This window comes from Phacochoerus africanus, chromosome 1, assembly GCF_016906955.1.
Source record: "Phacochoerus africanus isolate WHEZ1 chromosome 1, ROS_Pafr_v1, whole genome shotgun sequence".
Taxonomy (NCBI): domain Eukaryota; kingdom Metazoa; phylum Chordata; class Mammalia; order Artiodactyla; family Suidae; genus Phacochoerus; species Phacochoerus africanus.
Genome location: NC_062544.1, coordinates 82,113,095 through 82,126,719, shown reverse-complemented (window position 1 = coordinate 82,126,719; position 13,625 = coordinate 82,113,095). Strand labels below are relative to the sequence as shown.

General features: G+C 39.2%; 1 long non-coding RNA gene across 1 annotated transcript in view; it reads left to right on the top strand.

Annotated features, from left to right (window-relative positions):
• Positions 1 to 2,229: 2,229 nt before the first annotated feature.
• LOC125111953 (uncharacterized) overlaps positions 2,230 to 13,625 on the top strand; it is a 53,567-nt gene continuing 42,171 nt past the window's right edge. Inside the window, exon 1 of the long non-coding RNA XR_007130994.1 lies at positions 2,230 to 2,407. This is a non-coding gene — a long non-coding RNA (uncharacterized LOC125111953). The remainder of the gene's footprint in view (positions 2,408 to 13,625) is intronic.

Sequence of the window (13,625 nt, the reverse complement as noted above, 5' to 3'; positions counted from 1 at the left end):
TTCATTTAACATTGGGTGATAGATAAATACATTTACATATTGCTATGTGAACATCATAAGTATTTTTCATAACATCACAATATTCAATTAAAATAATATTCTGTGACTTATTCTGTTGTACATACAAATGATTTAAAATTTTTCCTAATTATAAATGAAGATGCCATGAATTTCATCATACATAAAACTTTCTCTGTATTTTGATATTTTCTCAGGACAAACTTAGGGCCACACCTGTGGCATATGGAAGTTACCAGGCTAGGGGTCAAATCGAAGATGTAGCTGCCAACCTATGCCACAGCTAAAGCAATGCCAGATCTGAGCCTCATCTGAAACCTACATCACAGCTCACGGAACTTTACCCACTGAGCAGTACCAGGACTCAAACCCATATCCTCATGTATACTAATTGTGTTCATTACTACTGAGCCACAACAGGAACTCCACTACAATTTATTTTAAATGTGCCTGATTTGGATAATCACTACCAAAAAAGTTTCAAGACTGGCACAATAGCTTTAATTTAAAGTTAATTCTCTTGAAACAAAATGATAAACATTCTGTTTTTTTATTTATCTTTAGTAGTTTCAATAGATTTTGATGAAGCTTGGAATGTACATATAAAAAGTTCAGGAGTTCCCTTGTGATGCTGTGGGTTAAGGATCCAGCATTGTCACTGTAGCTCAGGTTTGATCCCTGGCCCAGAAACTTCCACATGACGCAGACATGGTCAAAAACAAACACACTTCGTGTGAGCCACATATATAATTAAAATATTTCCAGAAACCACCTTAAAAAAAAAAAAAAAAAAAAGGAGTTCCTTCTATGGCACAGCAGGTTAAGAATCCAGCACTGTCTCTGTGGCTATGAGGGTTCTATCCCCAGCCCTGTACAGTTGGTTAAGGATCCAGCATTGCTGCAGCAGTGGCATAGGTCTCAGTGGCAGTTTGGATTCGATCCCTGGCCCAGGAACTTCCATGCCCTGCAGGTGTAGCTAAAAAATAAAAAGAAATAGAAATAGGTGATATTAATTTTAATAATATATTTTATTTAACCCCCTATATTTAAACAAATATGATTTCAACAAGTAATAAATACAAAATATTATGACAGCGTCATTACACATTTTTTTTCTTTGTGGCCACACCCACTGCATGAGGAAGTTCCCAGGCCAGGGATCAAACCCTTACCACAGCAGCAACCCAAGCCACCGCAGTGACAATACTGGATCCTTAACCCACGGGCCACCAGGAAACTCTGGCATTATATATTCTTTTGTTCCTAACAAGCATTCAGAATCTACTGCATATTTTGTATTTACTACAATCATAATTCAGATGCCAATTTTCATAAAAAAGTATAATTGGTATTATATTACATAAAATTTACAATTAAAAAAGTTTTTAATTTAAATTAATGAATATTAAATAAAATTAAAAATTCAGTTCCTTTGTTGCACCAGCCATATTCCTATGTGACTATTGTAATGGACAGCACAATGTAGAGAGAAGTCTCACAACTATGAGTTTTCTGAATAAGGCCTGTAATATACAAAACTAGTGAGACAGGAGGGAAGCGGGCAGGGCACAACCTTTAAAAGAATGACATAGCCGGAGTTCCTGTTATGGCGCAGAGGTTAACAGACCTGACTAGGATCCATGAGGATGTGGGTTCAATCCCTGGCCTCGCTCGGTGGGTTAAGAATCTGACATTGCCATGAGTTGGGGTGTAGCTCACAGACATGGCTTAGGTCCTGAGTTGCTGTGGCTGTGCTGTAGGCTGGCAGCTGTAGCTCCGATTCAACCCCTAGCCTGGAAACTTCCATATGTTGAGGGTGAGGCCCTAAAAAGCAAAAAATAAATAAATAAATATTTTAAAAAAATAAAATAAAAGAATGACACAGCCATTACAAAAACCTAGGTAAGATAAAAACTGGTTAGAACTAATCAGGCCCAAGATGGGGGAAGATTCCACTTCCAGTAGACCTTGAGCTTCATTACACACTCATTGCAATACATCAGGTATATGACACACCCACAGGCACCATGACAGTTCTGAGGCCGACCATAAAAGGCCAAAGAATGGGCAGTGGCCCAGTTTCTGGAAATCCCTGCCTCTTCTTCAAGATAATTGGAATAATCTGCCCACTTGTTAGCCTATGAAATTAGCCAGCCCATAAAAATGAACCACCCCCACACACTCTGTCTGTGGAATGTGTATCTCTCTAAATAAACCTGTTTTCCCACTTAGTCCTTGGGGCAGAGCGCTCTTTCTTGCCTGCTCACTTATATCCTTGACAAGCATCCTATATTAATAAACCTACTTCTTAACTATCACTTTGCTTCCTGTGGAATTCCTTCTGCACTGAGACAAGAAGAACGGGAGCTTCATTTAGTCCTGAGACCAGGTATGTGATTTCAGCTGGAAGACTGTGGGTTCCAGTCCTATCTGAGGTGTGTGGTTTCACTAGAAACATTTATTTCGTCTTAAAAAAAAATGTATTGACTTTCTTGAAAGCATTTTCCCTCCATGAAAGAAAAATTATTTAATCATTTGCATTCATTCTGGGCCAAATAGGTGGAATACCAAACTTTTCTTAAAGAATTTACTAGATGAATACAAAAACAAGATTTTTTGTGAATAAAATGTTCCCATCTGAAAAAAGAATGAGGTCTTTTAGAAGTTTTTTCTGAGGGAGATGGAAAAATCCAATTAACTGTTTTCATAGCACCAGCTGGTTCTTTGGAGCTGAAAGAAATAACACCTCCCAGGAGTGAACATTTATTTCACTTCCAGTCAGAAATGCAGTCACCCTGATTCCCTAAGAGATCAAGCTACCTGTTAGACAATATTGATGGTAATTAGGATGACAAATAACAGCAGTTAATAAGGACATGAATTATCACCCCTGTGGCTCGTCTCTAATTTTTATTTAGTTTGTCTATGTGTGTCACTAATAAGGTTTTTTAAAGTCTTCTTTTTTTGGGGGGTGGGGGGTTGTGCCTACAGCACACAGGTGTTCCTGGACCAGGGATCAAACCCCTGCCACAGGAGCAACCCGAGCCACAGCAATAACTATGCTGGATCTTAACCCACTGAGACCCCAAGGAACTAAAGAAAAAAGTCTATTTGAAGTTTAGGCTTACTTTCTGTCTTATGAGATTGTGGTGTTCATGATAGGTACATATTGCTAAGAATAGTGATGATAGTTTCCATTTTATTTCACAAATTTTCATTTTTTTTGAGTGCTTAGTATGCACCAGATATTATTATAAGCATTTCACAATGTATTAAAGTTTTTAATACTCATCATTACTAGATGAAGTAGAAGTAGTAACTTGTTCAAAGTCATATAGCTATGATCTTTTTTTTTTGTCTTTTTTTGCTATTTCTTTGGGCCGCTCCCACGGCATATGGAGGTTCCCAGGCTAGGGGTCCAATCGGAGCTGTAGCCACCGGCCTATGCCAGAGCCACAGCAACACAGGATCTGAGCCGCGTCTGCAACCTACACCACAGCTCACGGCAACACCGGATTGTTAACCCACTGAGCAAGGGCAGGGACCGAACCCGCAACCTCATGGTTCCTAGTCGGATTCGTTAACCACTGTGCCACGACAGGAACTCCCCATATAGCTATGATCTTAATAGCTATCATTTCAGATGGGTGATTTGTCATTGAATATTATATATTTCTTTCTAAATGATTTTTTTCCACACATACCATCCTCATTTTCCCTTCTTCTTTTCCTCCATCCCTCCCTCCCTCTCTTCCTTCCTTTCGCCTTTCCTTCTTCTTCCCTTCTCCTTTTCCTCCCCACTTTCACTATTCAGTCTCTCACAATCTGGTTTCTACCATCCCACACTGCTCTTGTTGAGGTCACTAATAACTTCTATGCCAAGACCCAGGGCCCAACTTCCAATTCTCTGAAGCAGTTGGTTTAATTTCTAGAGCACTCTTTTCTCCTCGTTGCATCCACAATCCTATTTAATTACCTTTGCTGTGCACCTTCTCTTCCATCATCCCCTTAGATGTAAGTGTCTCAAAGAGTTTCACTTATTCATAGGTATTTGTTAATATCTATATTTGTAAATAAAGTGACTGGTCTGTCTGTCCTTATACTAATCTGAAGGGAAGCCTCTACCAATGCCAATTTCCTGAGCTTATCTAGGCTCTGCCTTTAAATAACATGGACAAAATTCCAACTCAACCTGCAGTTTAGACTGAATCCAGAACTCAGAAATCCAGCTGCCTACCTGACAGCTTCTCTCTAGATGTCTACTGGGGATTCCCCACCTTAATTTATTCAAATGCAGTTCCTGAGAGTATCCTACCACTTATATACCAACCCAGATCTCTCTCTCCTCTGCATTCAGTTCAAGTTACCAAATTGGGTTAACTTCAACTCGTGAATTTGTCTCCTAAGTCTGTTATCACTATCTCACCCCCAAGGCACTGTTGATTCCTGCTGGGACCAGAATGACCACCTCCTAACTTGTTCCTGGGCTCCAGTCAGGCTACATCTTCCTAGTGGTTCCACCTTAATTCTCTAGCCTCATCTCTGGTCTTTTTTCCACTTACAGTATATACTTCTCCTGTACAGTATATATACATAGTGTGTGTAAAATATGTACACATACACTTATTATAAATCTGTGTGTGTATATACTATGTAGTATTTAAAAATTTCTGAGTCCTCTCTTGCCTCTGGACCTTCAAATATGCAATTTCCTTTACCTGGAAGATTCCTCCTTGGTCTATTATCTACTCTTCTTCATTTCACACACAGTAACAGCATTTACCCATAAAGATCTTAGAATAGCACCAGGTAATAATAAGTGCTATATACTTAATAGCTTTTATCACTAGTATTATTATTTTCAGAGAGCTTTCTATGTCAGTTGATAACTCTTCTCAGGCTGCATGGTTTATTTACCCAGTCTTATACTGTGGGCATAAACTATATAAGTTTTTTTTGATCTTCTGCTATTATAAATCCTCGTGCATATGTTACTTCAAACTTGTCTTGGATTTGTTCCCAGGAAATGAGCTCTGAGATGGAGAGTTATGTGTAAAAGTCATATTAGAGGTGCTTTCAAGAGATACACCCATAAGACAGGCCTCATTTTGTTGCACTTTGCAAATATTGTGCTTTTCACAAATTGAAAGTTTACAGCAGTCCTGTTTCTGGCAAGTCTTTCAGTGCCATTTTTCCTACAGCATTTTCTCACTTTATGTCCCCGTGTCACATTTTGCTAATTCTCACAATATTTCAGATTTTACCTTATTAATATATTTGTTATGGTGGTCTGTGATCAGCGATCTTTGATGTTACTGCCCTGACTCATTGAAGGCTCAGAAAATGTTTAGCATTTTTTCAGCAATTAAGTATTTTTCATTAGCAGATTTTTTTTTTTTTTGGCCCACACCTGTGGCATATGGAAATTCCCAGGCTAGGGGTAAAATTGGAAGCACAGCAGCACAGGAGCCGAGCCACATCTTTGACCTACACTGCAGTTCTTGGCAATGCTGGATCCCCAAATCACTTAGTGAGGCCAGGGATCGAACCCACATTCTCATTGATAGTAGTCAGATTTGTTTCCACTGTGTCATGACAGGAACTCCAACATATGTACATTTTTAAAGACATAATGCTATTTCACACTTAATAGACTACAGTACAGTATAAACATAACTTTTATATGCACTGGAAAACCAAAAAATTTGTGTGACTGCTTTATTATGATATATGCACCCACAGCATATGGAGGTTCCTAGGCTAGGGGTGGAATTGGAGCTGTAGATGCTGGCCTACGCCACAGCCATAGCAATGCAGGATCCTAGCTGTATCTGTGACCTACATCACAGCTCATGGCAACGCTGGATCCTTAACCCACTGAGCAAGGCCAGGTATCGAACCTGCGTTCTCATGGATAGTCAGATTCCTTAACTGCTGAGCCACAACGGGAACTCCAAATATGTGCTTTATTGCAGTGGTATAGAACCAAACCTACAATATCTCAGCATGCCTGTAAGATTGGACAGACAAAGAGGCTAACTTGCAATGAGGCTTTAGCTGATCGACGGAGAGATCTGGAGTTGAGAAGGCTCTTTAGAGTTGTCCCAATTTGAAACCAAATGTTGGACTTTTGTATCCCAACAGCAGCCAATTGTTGGCCATGGACCATGTGTGACAGGGAGTGTAACTTTGAGCAAGGCAGTTCCCTGAAATTGAGGGAAATTCCCAGTGAAAACACAGCTATGTCAGCAACCAAGACTCGCTAAAGCTTGAGGATGGGTGCCTTGACCATCAAGAATGAACTTGGGCCCAGCACCTCTGTATTTTATAGAGCATGGTTTTCAAACTTTGGGGTGCATTAAACTTACTTGTGCAGCTTGTCAAAATACACATTACAAGGCCTCACCTTGTAATGTGTATCAGGGCTCTCGATTCAGTAGATCTAATGTGAACTGAAATTCAAATATGATTCTCAAGATAGATTCAATTATACAGAGGAGGGAGTGTGGTAGATTACAATAGCCATAAATTTATCCATCTATACATGAATGCCCTTTGCAATGTGTCTCTGCCGTTGATCTTATCCAAAGGTAAAGTCTCTTTCTCTGCCCCTTTAATCTTTGGCAAATAGAATGGGGTGCAAGGGACAATAGCAGAGTCCTGAGCCTAGGTGCTATGCAACCTCTTTTTTTTCCCTTGGGACTGATATGTAAAGATGCCTGGGTTAGCATCCTTGACAATGACACAGAGAGATACCCAGTTGACAGTCATCAAGAAAGTAGGCAATCTTAGACTCTCCAGGCCTATCAAGATATCAGATGGGGTGAGTGATCACTCTGTGTGAGTGATCCCAGGTGGGGCCAGGAGAAGAACCATCCACCTGAGCACAAACCAAGCTACCAATCCTAAGAATCATAAGCAAAAAAAAATTTAAGGCATTGAGTTTCAGGGTAGCTTGCCATGCACAAATAGTGAACTGTTATAAAGAACAATACTCTAGGAGGTGGAGGAAGAACAAGATGGAAGGAACATGATGCTTGGGCCTACTCACAGAGCAGAAAGATCTGACCTCTCAGACTATTATGTGACAAATAAACTTCTGTCTAGTTTGAATCACATGTCACATACATTATTTCATGTTTGTATCACCTATGGAATAAATACTGAGATATTCTTTCCTTTATAATGATGAAACAAAATCTCCTAAAGGTGTAAGAAAGTAGAACTCAAGCAGCTTAGGGGCTGTTCTGGCAAGGGTCTCTGGATCTGACTGTTAGGATGATATTAGCTCCACATTTTGAACTGCTTTCTCCACTCAGGAAAAACAATTTATAGAGCAGTTACTATTTGAAAAACAGATTCATATGTGCATCCAAATATATTTATTGAAACTTGGCTATATGCCAGGCATCATTCTAGGTATTTGAGCTGGACAAAACAGAAGATATCTGGCTGGGGTCTTAAAGTCATAAGAGCTTATGTTTTAGTAAACAGACACAGTCAACAGTAAATATAATGCATAGATTATAAGAAAATATTTGCAAATCATATATATTAGATAACTGTATATCTAATGAGAGACCATATCTAGGATATGTAAAGGACTCTTACAATTCAATAACAAGAAGACAAATTACGCAATTGAAAATGGGCAAACAGGAGTTCCCATCATCATGGCTCAGCAGTTAACAAACATGACTAGGATCCATGAGGATGCAGGTTTGATTCCTGGCTTCAGTGGATCAAGGATCCCACATTTTCTGTGAGCTGTGGTATAGGTCACAGATGCGGCTCAGATCTGGCATGTTACAAATGTGGCATAGGCTGGCTGCTGTAGCTCTGATTCAACTCCCAGCCTGGAAATTTCTGTCTATGCCACAGGTGCAGCCTTAAAAAAAAAAAAAAGAAAAGAAAAGGGGCAAACAATATGAATACAAGAAGGAACACAAATGCCAAAAAACATATGGAAAGATGTTTAACATCATTGGCCATTTGGGAAATGCAGTTCAAAACCACAATGAGATACAACTTCATACCCACTAAGATGACTAGAATAAGAAGTCAGAAAATAACAAGCATTGGAGACAAAGTAGAGAAATTAGAACCCTCATACTTTGCTGGTGGGAATGTAAAATGGTATATCTGTTCTGAGTAATAACTGCATGGTTTCTCAAAAGGTTAAATATAGAACTACCATATGATCCTTTTCTGGGTATATACCCTAGATAATTGGAAATACAGGTGCACACATAAACCTACGCGCAGGGTTCAGAATAACATTAGTCTTAATGGTCAAAATGTCTATGAACTGATTAATGAATAAACAAAAGGTGGTATATCCATACAACAGAATATTATTCAGCAATTAAAAGGAATGAAGTATTGATATAGGCTACAACATGAATGAACCTTGAAAACATGCTAAGTGAAATAAACTAATCATAAAAGGCCACAAAGTGTATAATTTTATTTTCATGATATGCCCAGTATAGGCAAATTTATAGACACAGGAAGTAGGTTAAATGTTGGATGGGGCTGGGATGGGTGGGGGAAATAGAAGAATGATAGCTGAAATGTACAAGGCTCCTTTTTGAGGTAATATAAATGTTTTTAAATGGATTCAGGGTTGTCAGGGAGGGGGATATCTCCCCCTCTACCTCTCTTGAATTCTTGTGGCTGGACTAATAAGAAAATTTATGCAAGACAGAATACAATAGTAAAAGAAACACATTTTAATCCCGTGCACGGAGATCTCATAGAAACATGAGACCTTAAAAGTGGTCAAAGCAGGCAGCTCTTTTACTCCTTAGACAAAGAAACAATACAGTTGTGAGGAATTGACAGAACAATGAAACTTAGGTTTTGGGTACCCACCTAATCAGAGTTTGGGCTTGGGGTAGTAAACTAAAGTAACAAGGTTTGCTTATACAGGCTTCTCTGCCTGTATTCCCTAACTCTGGTGATGAGGCTTTCCTTCTACCTCAGATGCAGGCTGTGAAACCATGACCTACAGAGCAAACAGAAGCTGATAGCTAACAGGAACTCTTGAGATTGTCTTGCAGAGCAGCAGATAGGGGACCAGCCTGTTAAAACCCATCTGTGTGTAAACTGCCTTTTCTGAATAAGGTTGCTGTAGTTATTTTTACTCTTTCTTTTTTCTCTCTTATTGGATACCTTCCCAGCTTCATCTAGCACAGTTGTTTAACAGGAACTTGGAGTATGTTCTTGTCCAGTCCAGTGTGAGCCATGTGAGGCTGGTTGGGACCACTGAGTCTAAATTGGGTCTGCTCAGATATAAGAACAATAGCCTTTTCTTTTTTTTTTTTTTTTTGCTTTTTGGGGTCATACCTATGGCATATGGAAGTTCCCAGGCTAAGGGTCAAATTGGAGCTGCATCTGCTGGTCTACACCACAGCCATAACAACGTGGGATATTAGCTGGGTCTGCAATCTACACCGCAGCTCATGGCAATGCTGGATCCCTGACCCACTGAGTGAGGCCAGGGATCGAACCCACGTCCTCATGGATACTAGTCGGTTGCTTCCACTGCACCACAACAGGAACTCCCTGAACAATAGCCTTTTGAAGTCAGAGGGCCAAAAACTCCACCCTCAGATCATGCTGAGTGCCTCCATTTTTGAATATGCAGAAGCATGACACCGAGGTACACCTGCACAGAACACTGATTACCTCACCTTTCCCCCTAACTCCAATAACCTTTCCTTATACGTAAGACCATCCTGCTCTTCTGATAACTGTCCCAACCCCCTTGCCTTGGGGGAGGAAGACCTGGGATTTGTTCCCCTGTCTCCTCACTTGGCTACCTTGTGAATAAACACTTTCTCTGCTGCAGCTTCGGCATCTCAGCATTTGGCCTGCTGTGCCTTAGGCAAACAGACCTGGTTCAGTAATAAGAGTGCACTTTTCACATGAGAGATTTATTTCCTGCTTTCTGGGAGACAGAAAAGAGGGTCAGAATGTCCCTCTTGCATTGGCCATTTCTTGAAAAACTTTAACTTAAAATAATCAATATACTATTGAGGTACATTTTGGGGCAGCTGACCCTGGACCCCAACAAGGTGATTGTTGCACAACTCTGTAATTATGCTATAAACCATTGAAGTGTGTATTTAAAACTGGTGAGTTTGGAGATCCCATTGTGGCTCAGCAGATAAAGAGCCCAATGTAATCTCTGTGAGCATGCAGGTTTGATTGCTGGCCTCACTCAGTGGATTAAGGATCTGGTATTGCCATAAGCTGCAGTATAGGCCATGGGTGCACCTCGGATCCAGTGTTGCCATGGCTGTGGTGTAGGCCTGCAGCTGTAGCTCCAATTTGACCCCTAGCCCAGAGACTTCCATATGTCACAAATATAGCCATAAAAAGAAAAAAAAAGGTAAATTTTATGGTATGTGTTGGCTGAAAAAAATGCACAACATAAAAGCTGAGAATTATGTTTATTTGATGGACACTAAGGACTTAAGCCCAAGAAACAACCTCTCAGCTCTGAGGGACTTTCCAAAGAGGTAATGGAGGAGCCAGGATATATAAAGGAATTTTTTGCAAAAAAACAAACCAAAACAAAAGCCAGGTTAGTCAGAACATCCAAAGATTACTGTTAATTAAAAGAAAACCAGACACTTCAAGTTATAGAATTTATCACTTTCCTTTGTATGGGAAAATGCAAGAGTCTGAGCTCATTGAAATTATTCTTATCATACCCACCTTATATCTTGTTTCACTCCCTCAGAGTACACAACTGGTGGTGGCTGCAGTGGCTGATGGCTTAATGGCCCAAACATTCTTTGTTTACTGATATGGCAGGTGACATTCTTAGTCCATGGTGCCTCCTCTTGGTCAAATATTTAACGAATGTTTGGGAGGCATTTTTATGACCAATTTTGTCCCATTGCTCTAGGATGGCTCATTCCTAGATCAGGTGAAGATTCCGTTGGTAGGCCAATCAGTGTGCTAATTTTTGGATCAGGCACTGTTGATAGTCTAAAGTTCTCTGGATCATCTGTCTTACTAATCTTTTATGAGCCAGGAAATATTTTCCCTTGTTGCTTATTCCTATATCTAGACTTCTACCATTATAATTATTTCATGTAGAGTTACATATATGATCAGTTACCTCAAGGCTTTTAGCCATCATTAATTTTGTTGGAGCCCTGGTCCTATAAGGTAATACAAGATACAATCTTATAAAATAGGAGTGAAGATGACTGCCATGTCTTTACCACTGTCGGCTGCACACAGCAGAGTGTTGCTCCAGGACCTTGCATCAGACATGTAAGTTCCCCTCTATCCAGGAAGCCATTGATGGAGAAAGAGAGAGAGAGAGAATCTTATAAAATAGACAGGATAGCAAACTATTGAATTTGGAGTGGATAAGCAATGAGATCGTGTTGTACAGCTCAGGGAACTGTATCTAGTCACTTGTGATGGAACATGATGGAGGATAATGTGAGAAAAAGAGAGTGTGTGTGTGTGTGTGTGTGAGAGAGAGAGAGAGAGAGTGACTGGGTCACTTTCCCATATAGAAGAAATTGACAGAATATTGTAAATCAACTATAATAGAAAAAATAAAAATCTTGCCAAAAAATAAAAGACAGGATAAGTCATACAGCTAGTAACATTAATAAGGTTATAGTCCAGCAGAGAGAGACACAAAGCATAAAGAATTTGAAAGCAAAGAGAATAGATTAAAACAATCACTAGCATAACTGGTTGTAATATGGTCACAATAAACTATCAGGTCCACAGGGGAGCCAGCTGGAGCAGCCAAATTCTGGAAGGATCAGGTAGTGAGAAAAAGATAAACATTTAATCTTTGTTTACAAAGGTATACTTTATTAACTTGTAGGTCATAGTGTAAGAGGAAAAGTTTTTTGGAAAACTAAGATTAAAAGCCACTATATTTTAGAAAAAAAGTCATACAATTATAAATTATATTTCTTTCTTTTTTTTTTTTAGGGCTGCACCTTCAGCATACAGAAGTTCCCAGCCTAGGAGTCAAATTGGAACTGCAACTGCTGGCCAATGCCACAGCCCCAGCAACACCAGATCCAAGCCACGTTTATAACCTAAACCACAGCTCATGGCAACGCCGTATTCTTAACCCACTGAGTGAAGCCAGGGATGGAACCCACATCCTCATATGCTAGTCAGGTTCATTACTGCTAAACCACAGTGGAAACTCCTAAATTATATTTCTTAGTTCATTCAGTCTCATATAATTAATTCCTATTCATCTAGATGAAGTCATCAGGTTTCCCATTAGAGTTTTGTAATTTCTTATCCAATTCAGTGGTATGATCTAAAAGTTATCAGAAACTTATAATTGTCAAAAAAAAAATCCTTTTAATGATATCTCCATGAAGATCCTCACTTTGTAAAAGCACCACAGTAAAAGTGATTGTCTATAAACCAACAGGACTTAAAATGGCATGATTAAAGATTTGATTACAACACAATTGACAGAAAACTTGGATATTTCTGTGACATACAACATTTTAAGACTATAATTGGAATTATTGCTGATGAGATTTTTAGGAATTCCATATAAATTTTGGAATATTTATATTAATGACCTTTACGACACAATATAACCTAAGTACGTTAATCTCCAATCACTGTAATCACTTCTCAAGTACTACAACATGCCAAATAAGCCTAATTAGTTTCATATTCCTCTCTGAGATGTCTCAGGATTCCTTTGAAGCATCCCAGAATTAGCTAGAGATCAAAAGAATTTAGTTAGAATTTGATATGGGGAAAGTTTATGAAAAATATCAAAAAGACTTCAAAACACTTGATCAAATAGCATCATAGGTCACTGTGAAACCTTACTTATTCATTTAACAAAAGTGACAAAAGATTTCAAAAAATAAAAACGCATCATTTAAAGGCAAAGAAACTCACACAATCTGTTACTAACAGCTGTATTCCAAGAAAACTGTTCTCTTGGCATTCCTGTTGTGGTTCAGAGGGCTAAGAACCCAACTAGTATTCATGAGGATGTGGGTTCGATTCCTGGCCTTGCTCAGTGGGTTAAGGATCTGGCGTTGCTGTAGCTGTGGCATAGGTCAGCAGCTGCAGCTTGGATTAGACCCCTAGACTCGGAACTTCCATAATGCCACATGTGTGGCCCTAAAAAAGAAAAGAAAACTGTTCTTTTTACAGAGAGAGGAGTCAAATCCAGTCTTATACCAGCCCACTTTTAATTACAAAATAGATTTACCTAATTAAATCTAATCCTAGCCTGACCATGTACAAAACTCCTTTTCAGAGTTCCCATTTTACAAACCTTGCATGACTTTCTGTATTTACATTAGTTTGGTCCTTATTTTTCCATCCAGAAACAATCAGATCTGGGACAAGATCATTTTTTCCCTTTAACAAAATGTATTTCCATTCCTCATACATTCTTTTGCTGAAAACACACATTCTAGTTTCCTTGATACTGAAATATTTACCTTACTGTCTTTGGTAGCTTTAATTACATATTACAATTTTAACCCTTAAACAACTAGTGAAGCCGGAGTTCCCGTCGTGGCGCAGTGGTTAACAAATCCGACTAGGAAACATGAGGTTGAGGGTTCGGT